At 34.8% G+C, this 13,993-nt stretch overlaps 1 long non-coding RNA gene across 1 annotated transcript; it reads right to left on the bottom strand.

Annotated features, from left to right (window-relative positions):
- Positions 1-2,160: 2,160 nt before the first annotated feature.
- Positions 2,161-4,528, bottom strand: LOC145134088 (uncharacterized). Its single transcript, XR_013718893.1, has 4 exons — positions 3,797-4,528; positions 3,483-3,666; positions 2,746-2,804; positions 2,161-2,295 (listed from the first exon to the last, which is right to left on the bottom strand). It is a non-coding gene; the product is annotated as an uncharacterized LOC145134088 (long non-coding RNA).
- Positions 4,529-13,993: the final 9,465 nt, after the last annotated feature.

Genomic DNA, 13,993 nt, shown 5'->3' with positions numbered 1-13,993 from the left:
GAGGGTTAAGATTAACCTTGGAATTCGATAGTTTAAAGAAGGCGATTGAGTTTCTTGAAGACCAATCCAGATGGAGTGATTGGTTTAAATGGTTAATCACGGCGGATAAGTACGAATTTCAGTACAAAAGAGTAGCATGGTTAAAGATTATTGGTCTCCCACACAAGCTATGGGGAGAAGATAACTTTTCAACGATTGTCAGCAACTACGGTAGAGTCATATCCCCCTTTAGTGACATAAGAAACAGAAGAGATTATTCCATGGGTAAGGTTGGAGTGTTAACCTTAGAAAAGAAATGGATCAATGATCAAACTACAGCATGTGCTAATGATGAAATATTCAGTATTGGTGTTGTTGAGTATACTGATGATTGGTCCCCGTTTCACCTCGTCCCATATGAAAAAGTTGATGATGAGTCAGACAAAGAAGACGAAGAGGGCGATGAGACAGAGGTGGAAGAGGATGATGACGCAGACGAAGGAATCTCTGATACATGGTTGGGAGGTCAGAATCAAATTGAGGATATGAAAGAAGGTGAGATAACACCGGAATCAAATAGCTCAGGTAATGGTTTGGGCGGGAATGTCTTTCCGATTGGTAAGTCGACGGTCGTCGGAAACGTAATGGTGTCACCGAAGTTCGTGGGAAATGATGCTGAAATTAATGTGGAGGGTTCACCAAAGACGATTGCAATTCTAGAGAACAACTCTGGGGAACTGGCGGATAACGAACAATTAATTCCCCACCCAATTTTTAAATTTGATGCTAAACAGGATATACCGACGGACTCGGAGCGTAGTAAGTTTGGATCAATTAGCAAATTGGTCCCTTTGGGATGCTTTGGGCCTTTCCCGAAATCTCAGCCCAATATATTTTATCACCATGACCAGTCATTGGAGCCCCACTGAAATTATTGTTTAGACAACCACTTGGTAAAAAAAAGAGGTGCCATGAAACAACCTGTGATATTCCTTCGAAACAAACCAACTCACAAACCCCATTGACTTCTACGATGCACTTTAATCCTCCATCTGATATCAATGCGCCCAATCTAAACCTTAATCAGAGCCCTAATTCCGAATATGTTCATGCTGTTGAAGCATCAGAGAGTTCGTGTGTAGATGAAGTGGCTCAAACTGCAAAAATTAGGGAAGAACTTGGATATCAAATTGGTAGCGATAGCAGTATTCTCAATGCGGTCATTGGCGAAGCTGGAGTTCACAATCATGACTAATGAATTTTATGTCACTCAACGTTCGGGGCATTGGGATCGATGCCAAGGTGAAATGGGTAAGGAAATTGAAACTGCAACACTGTATCAACTTCATCGGATTACAGGAAACACAGATCTCCAATTACTCTAATATTGATGTGAAAGGATGTTGGGATGCCACTAAGATGGATTTTGAAGGGGGTGAACTCCACTGGGCGTTCTGGTGGATTGGTCTCAATATGGAACTCAAGACTTTTTAAGAAGTTTAATGTTATTAAGAGTCGCTATTATTTAATAGTTATTGGCTCATGGGTTGGCATTTCGGGGTGTACTATCATTGCAAATATCTGCGGTCCTCAAGCACCATTGGAAAAGAAAGCACTTTGGAGGGATCTGATGCAAACTAAGCAGAATTGGTTTGGAAATTGGCTCCTATTTGGGGACTTTAATGTAGTGAGGCAGAAAGAGGAAAGATTTAATTCCCAATTCTATGAAGCCAGTGCTCATGACTTTAACCAGTTCATTCATGAGGCAGGCGTACAAGATTTCAATATCGGTGGAGAACGGTTCACATACATGAGTAGTGTTGATGCAAAACTACACTAAATTGACAGGTTCCTTGCATGCCCTAATTTCCTATCTTCCTGTCTTGTACTCACAACAACAGCTCATCCCAGATATCTATCTGACCATTGTCCTATTACACTCACATCGGGTAGAAAAGACTTTGGTCCTACGCCATTTAGATTCTTCAGTTCATGGTTATTGGTGGATGGTATTGATCAAGTGGTGGTGAATGCATGGTTTGGATTAAAAGGTTATGGGCCAGCGGATGCTTATGTTGCTGCCATATAACATCCCAAAATTTAAGACCAAAAACAATTCATTTTAATTAAGTTATTATATAAAACCAACAGTATAAAAACATTCATAATGATATCTCATGTCAAAACCAAAGTGTCAATAATCAAAACATATTATCATAAAACCATATCAGAGTGTAATCTCAAAGATCTCATGTGCGGAAAACATAGTGTGATGTGCTGCGATCAAGCCGACTCCTTTCCTTTGAAACAATGTACCTGAAACCAAAACTGTAAACCGTAAGCACGAAGCTTAGTGAGTTCCCCCATTATACCACATACCATACAATTCACATACTGTCAGGCATACCGGGGTGCCCGACCAACCCCATGTCAGGCATATATGGGTTCCCGACCTACCCTGCTAAGCATACCGGGGTGCTCAACCTACCCCTGTCAGGCATATCTGGGTGCTCAACCTACCCCTGTCAGGCATATCTGTCTAGCATAGCTGGGTACTAAACTACCCCTTCGGCCCTACCGACCGATAACCGGGGACTATTCCCCCTACTACCACTATCACATAACATCATATCATGCTAGCACATAAAACGTATCAGGTAGTGACAAACCCAAGTAATTATCATAAAGACAACTACTCGACAAACAATCCCTACTAGTGGGTCGACATTGTGGCCGTAGACCCACTTCTACTGAAAGCTAACTCACCTCGTATTGCTGAAGTCCCGCAGACGAAAACCCGGACTACTGGATGACAGCTTCCCGAACTGTCAATATCAAAACAATACGCAATTAATAATTGGGTTCCAGTGCATAACCATAAGTCCATACTTGGGGTAAAAAGACCATTTTACCCCCAACCTAGCTTGGTCCAAAGCCAAGGCCCAAACTCAAACTCTGGAGGCCCGAAAGCCAAATAATAAATCAAGGCCCAACATATGGCTCAATTTTCCAAATTGGGCCCAAACCTCTACATGGTCAACATGTGAACTCACCAGACATCCTAAATATTTGATATTAGATATTCAATCCCCATATAATTCATTGACTTTTAGCTCTATATTGATTTAGAACTAGTTACACCTGAGTTCAATGAAATGATATCTCATATTTATAACACAATGGTTATTCTTCTATATAATAAGATGCAAGTTATAACCCATTAAAGCCGATCCATGGATTTTATTTTATGTAAATATATATTTGATATTTTATTCTTATCATCAACTTTGATAAGATTATAACATTTCTATCAATTAATTCAATATTTAATTAGTCCATAGATGATCTCTAAGTCCATTTATACGCTTCTTTGAACATTTCCCTTATCAATTGGGTTATTAACATCAGCCCATATGTTAAAATATGAAACCATGACATAAGGCCCATTAGCTAACTTATACTCACCAACCCATTAAAGCCTAACAGGAGTTCAATTAGCGTACCTAGCTTCCAGGCGGCGCACAAGAGAATTCCTTCGACGGTGGTTGAATTCTTCGCTCACGAGGAATCGTAACTCCACAACCAAGTTATGAGTTCTGCAAACCCACGCCCCGACAGATATCGATTTCCCCACCTTCTTTCTTGCCACCGGAGACTAGTACCTTGTCTTCTTCCCTACTGATGCTGCTGGAGGTCCCAAAACAGTCGTCGGAAAAGCATTAGGCCGGGAAAACGGAATCAAAACTCATCAATTAGTCTCTTTCTAATTGAAGTCACCGGTGAGAGATAAGAAATCAAAGCATAAACTGAGCCTTACCTGCCTTTACTGCTCTGGAGAACATACAGGATTCAGTCCCACAAAATTGCCGGAGGATACGTAGCCACCGGAAGGCGCATCCCCACCAGGTTCACGGTGTCGCGCAGAGCTGGTGCTGACGGAATGACCCCGTTCTCGCTAAACTATCCTCACCTCTTTCTCTCAACTAACGGTCCAGTGAGAGTTCTGACTGATGTCATAGACTAGTGGTTGCATCCCTTCTTACACTCGATGATAAACCCAATCGAACAGGTCAGAAACGATGACCTTAAACCCGAAATCAACACCTCGCCTGGAGCCCTTCGTTGCTATCTCTCTCACTCTCTCTATGGTTGTTTCCGGCGAGAGCTGACGCCGGCAGTGAAACATGGCAATGGCAGCTTCACCTCCAGAGTTTTTTTTGTAAATTCATTAAAGGAAAGGAAAGGAAAATTTTGACGGAACGAAAAGAAATGAAAGGAAAATTTTAATTTTTTGTGTTACCGAGTTAGAAGGAAAAAGAAAATAAAACTAAAAATTTTCCTTCCCCTCACTTTCTTCCCAAATCCGTCCAATTTGGGAGGAAAATTTGGAAGGAAAATATGACTCCAAAATCCTTCCCCTCCCCTCACTTTCCTTCCATTAATGAAACTCGGGAACACGATTTTCCTTCGACACCCCTCACTTTCCCTCCGTTTCCTTCCATTTTTCTCTTTAAGTGGAACTCGGGAACAACGCGTTAAGGTTTCTTTGTGCGACTCACCTCCTAACCCCAACGCTCCTTACAATAATATATATACAAGAAGTTGAGGTTGGACAACAGATTTCCATCAAGAAGACGTGCTTCCCACACGATACAAAATAAAATAGAGAAGGAAGCACCGGTTCCTGTCGGGTAGCAGGGAAAGAAGAAACATAGAAACCTAGATCTGGCAGATATAGTCCCTCGGGTTTAGCCTTATGACACAATTTATCCTATATTGAAATACCACATCAAAACTGATTTCTTGATAATTACAATTTAAACCCTATACTTATATGTTTAATTTGTACTTAATAATTATTGTTTTACTTTATTTATTATCATTATTAAATATCAAAATCTATTAAGTTTATATTTTAACATTTATTATTTTATTATTTATTTCACTTAGCCTTCTAAGTTATATAGCCACCATTTAATTCGCTAAACCCTATTTTGTTAAAATAAATAATAAATAAATAAATAAAAATGACGAAAATGGGGCATTACATGCCAAACTCAAACATGTGAAAGAAGCTATTCGCAAATGACATAGAATTGAACACAATAAGGAAGATATGGAAAAAGAAACATTGCAATCATTAGTGGCGGAAATTGAGAATGTGGCAGAAACTCGTTTGCTAACTGAAGATGAACTCAAAAACATGACCAACTGGTTGAATAATCCTTAAACTTGAAAGGTTTGCTGCTGAGGATTTAAAACAGAAGGCGTGTATTAAGTGGACTGTGGATGGGGATGAAAACACATCGTTCTATCATGGATTTGTTAACAATCATAACAAGAAGAATCATATTGATGGTTTAATGATCAATGGCAGATTGAGAACTGAAGTTGAGGAGATTAAAGAAAAGGTGTTTAACTTCTTTCAAAACAAATTCAGTGAAAGATGGACCTCCAGACCAAAACTTGTGAATTCCCGTTTCAAACCAATTTCGATGATGGAAGCGATTCGTATTGAGGCCCCCTTTACTGTAGATGGAGTTAAAAAGGCCACGTGGGCTTGTGGTGGTGATAAGGCTTCGGGTCCCGATGGGCTAACATTCAAGTTCATCAAACGATATTGGGATATAATAAGTGATGATTTGATGAGGGTTGTCCGGAAATTTGAGGATTCTGGAACTCTATCTAAAGGTTGTAACTCCTCATTCATTACGTTAGCTCCTAAATCTAAGGATCCGACTTCCCTGGTTAATTTCAGACCTATTAGCTTGATTAGCTGCATATACAAGATAATATCCAAAGTGTTGGGAACTAGATTAAAGAAAATTTTTAGGAGTGTAATCGATGAAGTTCAGTTTGCTTACGTGGAGGGCAGAAGTATACTTGAAGGGCCCTTTATAGTCAATGAAATATGTTCGTGGGTCAAAAAAACAAAAAAAAAGGTGTTACTCTTTAAAGTAGATTTTGACAAAGCGTTTGATTCTGTCAATTGGGAGTACCTTGACTCAATTCTCAATCAAATGCGATTTGGGAATAAGTGGAGAAAGTGGATTCGAGGATGTTTCTCATCTGCACGTGCCTTTGTTATCAACAATGGTAGTCCAACTAAAGAATTTAAGATCTCAAAAGGGGTGAGACAAGGAGACCCTTTACCCCTTTTTCTATTCATTATAGCAATGGAAGGACTAAATGTATCTATGAAGACTGTCAGTGAGAAAAACATATTCAAAGGGATAAAAATTTCAGGAGTTGATACCAAACTATCGCATTTGTTTTACGCAAATGATGCGTTATTTGTGGGAGAATGGTGCAGATCGAATATGAAAAACTTAGCTCGTATCTTACATTGCTTCCATATGGCCTCTAGCCTCAAGGTAACTTTCTGCAAATCCAAGGTATATGGCGTTGGGGCATCTAGTTGTGGAAAAAATAAAATACATTGGGTTTCGTGGAAAAAAATAAGAAGCTCGAAAAGATAAGAAGTTCTTTCCTATAGACGGGAAGCGATGAAAAAAATAAAATACATTGGGTTTCGTGGAAAAAAGTCACTAGCCCTAAAGAGTTGGGTGGTTTAGGTGTTGGTTCCATAAGAGCTCTGAACATTACACTACTGGTCAAATGGTGGTGGAGACTGAGGAATGATACATCAGCTTTGTGGAGAAAGATTATATGTGGAGTTCATAACTTATTCAACAAACCTAAAGACTATCTTTCTAAGAAATCTCTCAGTGGTGTATGGAACAACATAGCAGGTGTTAAGAATAACGTGGAATCTATGGGCATGAGTATCAATGATATATTTAGACAATGTGTCAAATTTGGGGACAACACTCAATTCTGGAACGATATTTGGATTGGATCCTTAGAATTAAAAAAGGTATATCCAACTCTTTATGATATAGAGGCTCAAAAGAGATGCATGGTGAAGGACAGAATCAACGAAAACGGTGTTATCAGTTGGTGTTGGAAGTCCAACCCATCAAACTGTGGGTTACAAAACTGCCTCTCGAGCCTAGTTCAGGATGTTGAATCGATTCAGCTGCATCGTGGGTCGGATTATACACATTGCTTTATTGCTCCTGATGACATCTATAGAGTTTCGATCCTCATGCATTTAATTAACCACAACCATGCTAGTAATTTCTCTCATGCTATGATCAGCTGGTGTAAGTTAATTCCCATAAAAGTGTTGGGTTTCTTCTGGAGAGCAGTGCAGGTTCGTATACCTTGTGCTATGGCACTTATTCACAGGAACATACCTATCGATTTCATGTATTGTGGCTTTTGTGTAAATCAGTAGGAGGATGCAGATCACATACTCATCAATTGTCCGTTTGCTTGTCTGGTTCGAGGAAAAATCCTCAGGTGCTGCGGGATTGATGATATGGCAGTAAACACGGTGGGTGAGTTCATTGATTTTACATCCAAAAGGGGAAATTGTTTAAATCGCAGGAAAATATTCATTGCAATTTGTTATGGGATGTTATGGGTTCTTTGGAAATCACGGAACAACATACTATTTCAAAAGTCTGTATGTTTTCCTACTCAAGCGGTCGAGAACATTAAGTCGTTAGTTTATCTATGGATCAAATATAAGGGCAATAGGGGAACTTGTAGTTGGGAGAATTGGAATGTATCCCCTTTTTCTATTTCTTGATATGTATTTGTTGTAACTCCTTGGACCTCGTTTAGTTTCTTGCTAGCGGGGGTCTTCTTTATATAAATCTCGGCCGTTTCAGAAAAAAAAAAAGACAAAAATATAAAGTACATTAAATGTGAAACTTTTATTACTCTAGATTTTCTTTTAACTTTTAAATTATATATATAAAAAATTAAAGAAATCAAATAACTAAAATAGCAAGAAGCGATACGCATATTTGAGATATCTATATACTAGTAAAAGTTAGTATTTCATTTTTATCAAAATAAAACATTTTAAATAGATATTTAAATGTGAATATATTCTCAACAATTTTTGATTGATTAAGTCGTTAAACCTATGTAATCTATTTTTTAATAGACAAAACTTCAAAAATGGTCCCTGTGGTTTCCAGGAATATCAAGTTTAATCCCTAAGTTCAAAAAACCTCACAGATGGTCCCTGTGGTTTCAAAACTTTTAACAAATGGTCCTTCCGCCTAACTCCGTCAGCTTTCTACCGTTAAGTGAGGGGCATTTTCGTCATTTCAATACACAGGGACCATTTATGAGGTTTTCTCTATTTAAAAAAAAAGAAAAAAATATATAATTATTTAATTAAAGGGTCTCTCTCTCTCTCTCTCTCTCTCTCTCTCTCTCTCTCCACCGTATACCCCCACCTCCTTCTCCTTTTTCTTTTTACCCAAGATGAACACTTCATATGTGCGTATGTAGCTGGTAGTCCCAAGAAATCCTTCAATCCATGATCAGTCCCCTCCCTTTAGAGTCTGATCGTATGTGTGATGAACAGGGGAGTAAATATTATAGAACATATATCTCCGATCTTCGTCTCCGACATTAGAGAATATGGAGAGGTGGGGTGAACTAGGGCCGTAAAGGGGAAGAAAAACCCGAACCCTCCCACCGCCTTCTTCGTCTCCAACATCAGAGAATAACGAGAAGCAACAAAGGTCCAACAGTGGTGGCGGAGAAGGAGAATGGTCGTCGGATATCCGACAACTGTGACGATCTGACAACTGTGACGATCTGAAAGAGATTGAAAAATCGACTCACTTCGTCTCCACCTTTACCCACAAACCTTGGATAATAGAGGAGAAAGCTTCTTGAACTGTTCGAAATGGGTCAAGAAGACCTGCATTTTTTGTTGCACTGAACTCAAATCCAAGACAAAAAAGCTCGTTGGACTCCTCTGGTCTCGAAGACCTGCATTTCTTGTTGGTCGTCGGTGATCTGTTTCCAGCAACACGATCTTGGTGTCTGTTAACGGAGCGACGATTCTCAATTAAAGTTTTACGATGAAGGTGGGGAAGAATAGAACTCACCTAACAAGATACAATGATGGTGGTGGGATTGATTTTACAAAATAAGGTGAGGCAACTCCGATGGTCGGCAGCATCTTCTTGGCCGGTGGTGAAGAAAAACGGGAAGGGGAGAGAGAGAGAGAGAGAGGGTGGGGCCCTTTAATTAAATAATTATATTTTTTTTTCTTTTTTTTAAATAGAGAAAACCTCATAAATGGACCCTGTGTATTGAAATGACGAAAATGCCCCTCACTTAACGGTAGAAAGCTGACGGAGTTAGGCGGAAGGACAATTTGTTAAAAGTTTTGAAACCACAGGGACCATCTGTGAGGTTTTTTGAACTTAGGGATTAAACTTGATATTCCTGGAAAACACAGGGACCATTTTTGAAGTTTTGTCTTTTTAATATATCGTTGGAGTTCTTTGACTGTATAAGGTATAATTTACACAATAAAAATATATTATACGGTTGTTTTTAATTTTTTATTTCGAAAAGACATATTTTATGAATAATTTTTATTTATTTAGAATTCAAATTACTTTAAGACCTCTTAATGTAGTGCGATTAGTAATTATCAAAATATGATATAATACATTAATTCAAATTACGATTAAGTCATTATTGATGAATAAAAATGAAAATATATTATTATTTTACACATAAACTTAAACTATATATAATGTAAAAATGAAAATCGATATCGTGTTATATGCATGTAGGGATGTTATTCGGGTCGGAACCGAACCGAACTCGAATAAACCGAAAACCGAATAAGGGTAATTGTATGAACCGAAAACCGAACCAAATAAGCAATACGGGTTCGGTTCGGTTCGGGTATTATTCGGTTCAGTTCGGTTCCGGCCCGAATAACCCAAATAACATGTACAAGATGATTAAGGAGCCGAATAACCCGAATAACTCAAATAACATTTACAATGTGATTATAAATATTATATTTTGTATGACTTTTGTAGCTTATGATTTCATAACAAATCTTTTAAAGAAACAAATTAAACACTAAAAGAGTAATGTTGCAAGGATGAGAAAAACCTCAATCGATCAAAGAGTAATGTCGTCGACTCGTCGATTTGGGTAACGATCGATAGAAAAGAAGACCTAATAAGCAATCGTGTTAGGAAAAAAAATGTGACTTTTCATATTCGGTTCGGTCCTTTTGGACCGAATAAGCCCTTATTCGGGTAACCCGGACCGAATAACCCGAAAACCGAATAAGCCTTATATAGATACCCGAAAACTGAATCAAATTGCTTATTCGGGTCTAATTCGGTTTGGTTCGGTTCGGTTTTCGGTTCGGACCAAATTCTCATCCCTATATGCATGTATGGGTATTGGGGATTCTATTCGCACCCGATAAACCCTTTAAAAAACCATGATATGACCCTTACTAACCATTTATCTATCACCTTTTTATTTTGATTCAAATTGATTTTTTTTTAACGTTTTCAAATATTCTACCTTTAATTTACTATAATTACACTGTACAATTTAGTTTATCATTTAACCAATTCAAAAATTGTTTGTTTCATATTTTCGGTTATTGTTTTTTTTGTAAATAAAAAATTAATCTTATAATTACAAAACTGATCCTTTACAATTTACTTTATTATTTAACCAATTTAAAATTTGTTGTTTCATATTTTCAATTTCTTTAATTTATTTATTGTAATTACAAAATTAATCTTGTATAATATTATTTGATGTTGTTTTATTTTATTATCATTGACCTCATATATTAAAAGTAGATTACATGAACGGTTCTTATAATTTGAAATAATTCATTTATATAATTGATTCTAACTTTTTTTTTAATTTAGGTAGTCTTTTAAACTTTAACTAGATTGTGACCCGCATAAAACGCTGGAGAACATATTAAAATATACATATAAAGGAATAAAAAGGTTGGAACAATAATAATAATAATAATAATAATAATAATAATAATAATAATATAAAGTAATAGAAAACAGACTTAATATTATTGGAAATATTGAAATGTCTGAATATCTATAATTGTTGAATGATCTTTTTGTAGACAACAAGTTTTTTAGCGGTGACGTGAGAAAAGACATATAACTGATCATGAGTGAAGATGAGCGTACGCAAATATTTCAAGGTTATGTGTATAATATAATTTGTCTATACAATTGATGAAATATTACATGGTCTGAAATAAGCAATAGTTACTTGAAATATAGATATAGAAACAATGGATTGATTTTACTTTCTTTTGTAGCATTATACATTCATTTATTTTTATTTTACCATTGTACTATGAAAAATCTATCATATTATAGTTATATAATTCAATTAAATTTGTTTAATTATATTTTTAGATTTTGTAGACAGTGCATTAGGAGCAATATACATTTAGCGATGTGTTTATTATAACAATCATACTTTCAAGTACATTGCTATGTTTTCTAGAGTTTTAAACTTAATTATAGTACTTAAAAATTATTATGAAATAATTGTATTTTAAAAAAATTATGACATGATTGTAGTTTTAACTTACTAAATATTTTTGATTTTTTCATTTGGAATGAAAAATCAACTCTACTCCTAAACTACTCCAAAATCCACCTATGTCCCTGACGGGACTTGAATTTGTCAACCTTAATAGTAAAAATGACCCTATAAACACATAAACTTTCGAAAATAAAATTTTGTACACAATGAGAAATACCAACACCCTAAGAAAACATAAGAAAAATATTATTATGCATACTAACAAAGACCCATAAACAAACACACATACACAATGAGATAGTTTTTAGAGCAATTTATAGCAACTTTTGGCATCACGTCAAAATTGTGCAAAAAGAGCATTTTCAGATGAATTTATAGCAATGGATTTCCGTTAAATGGACATTTGTATATCAAGTAAAATAGATTAAAGCGAGCACATTTTGGTCGAAATGAGATAGCTTTTGGAAAGGTCAAATTGACAAAAATGTGGCCATTTTGGCATCATGTCAAAATTGTGCTATAAAAATAACATGGAGCCTATAAAAATTGTAATCATTAATCATAAAGTGCAAACAATTATTCTACTACAACATTAGACGTTTTATCCGCAAGTCTATCATCGTTAGCTATAATCCATTTTGCTTGATATTAAAATGCCCGTTTTAATGACAAATTGCTTTGAAAATGCTATTATTGAATCATTTTGACGTAATGACAGTCTCATTTTGACCAATTTGAGTAAAATGCCCCTTCATGACTTGGGCTCTAATCTTTTTTTATGCAAGCTTCATTCCATCACTTTAGCTACATACAAATTCACAATACTAAAACATCTTAAAAACCAAATATAAGATGCTATAAAAATCAATAAAAAATGTTGATTTTTTTTTCGCTAAAAATATAAGATGTTATTTTTGGCGTCAAAAGTAGCATGTTATTTTTACACTGAAAACTAAAGTAGAATGTTATTTTTGTCTAGTAAATGAAATAGCACGCTATTTTTTGGCTTAAAATGAAATTCATGCTATTTTTGTCAAACAAATGAAAGTATAATGCTATTTTTGCATTAAATTTAGAAATAACATTCTACTTTTACGTTAAAATTAAAGTAGCATGCTATTTTTTTCCTTCAAATTGAAAGTAGCATGTTGTTTTTGTCTTAAAAATGGAAGGGACATGGTAATTTTTTTTCTTGAAAATGAAATGTATTTGATATACAATACATACTTTTGACATCCCCTACCGATTATTGGCTTCTTTTATGCTTACTTGTAATTACAAATTCTAATGCTTTTATCAAATATCAACGCTCAAGATCCATCGAAAATTAGGTACTACATTGATTATATGAAAACCAATAGTCTATAAGTAGTTTCAATCTTAATGTCATTAATGAGTAGTAATTGACACGATAAAAACATACCTTAACAATGTCCACCTTAAGTGTAAGATATTTGGCACTATGTATCTTAAGAAAAACAATGGAATAAGAAAAAATAAGATTGAAAGTTGAAATTGGATGTTGTAAATGCAATACACAGATAAATAACACCTAAGTATGTTTGGAGCTAATATTTATGGTTGTGTTTTATAATACCATCTTCAATCCATTACACCACTTCTTGAACCAAGATTATATACTATTTATTACAAAAACTATTTTTATTTTATCAAATGAACAAAAATACATTAAGTAAATATTACACATGTATATATAAAATATGTTAAGTCTGTGTGTTTTTATTTACGTTAATTTTGTGTTTTATCCAAAATTATAATGTTTTAAATTATTAAAAAGCATTAAATTATTGAATAAGTATGAAAAATAAAATTTTAGCTTAATATATACCATAAATTAATATCAATTTAATATATAATATAACATATATATCAATTTATTGAATAGGACTCAATCCAAAATCATAAGAACAACTTCAATGTAATCGTATGTATAGGTTATTTTTTAATAAGGAAATCATTATCTTCCAGAAAAATTAGGATCCTAAGATATCATCTTGGAGAATTTCGGTTATTCATCAGGAAAAAAAAGATATCATTTATATTGATTCAAAATTTTAAAATTATTTACTTGCTTAATTAATGAGTTTTAAATTCAAACCGTTATCTCAAATTGATTCGTTTTATGTGGGATATCGGGAGATAAATTATGAATAATATTGATTTTAATTTTGACTCTCAAATATTTTGTTGATTTAATGGGGTTAGCTTAGATTTTATATGTTAATAACCAAATTATTGATATGCTTATTTAATGAGTTTTTTCAAAAAAAAAGAGAAAAAGCTAAACGCGTTTGAATTTTGAAGCCAAAACTATAAATAAAGGAATTAAATTAGGAACAATATTAATTAGAAAAACTGATATATTGTATATAAATAGAATAATATGTTTCAATTGATAACATAATTGTTGAATTTAAAGATTCTATAATTATTAAAGATTCTATAATTAAATGTAATTGTGTTTGAATTCTATTTGTAGAAGATGATGTCAGCAATTTGATCTAATGGTGGAAAACATAGAATTGAAATGCAATCAAGGGTCATG

The sequence above is a fragment of the Lactuca virosa genome, chromosome 8 (assembly GCF_052849685.1).
Source record: "Lactuca virosa cultivar CGN04683 chromosome 8, Lactuca_virosa_CGN04683_v6, whole genome shotgun sequence".
Taxonomy (NCBI): Eukaryota; Viridiplantae; Streptophyta; class Magnoliopsida; order Asterales; family Asteraceae; genus Lactuca; species Lactuca virosa.
The sequence above is the reverse complement of the archived record's forward strand: the minus strand, read 5'-3'. Positions and strand labels throughout refer to the sequence as shown.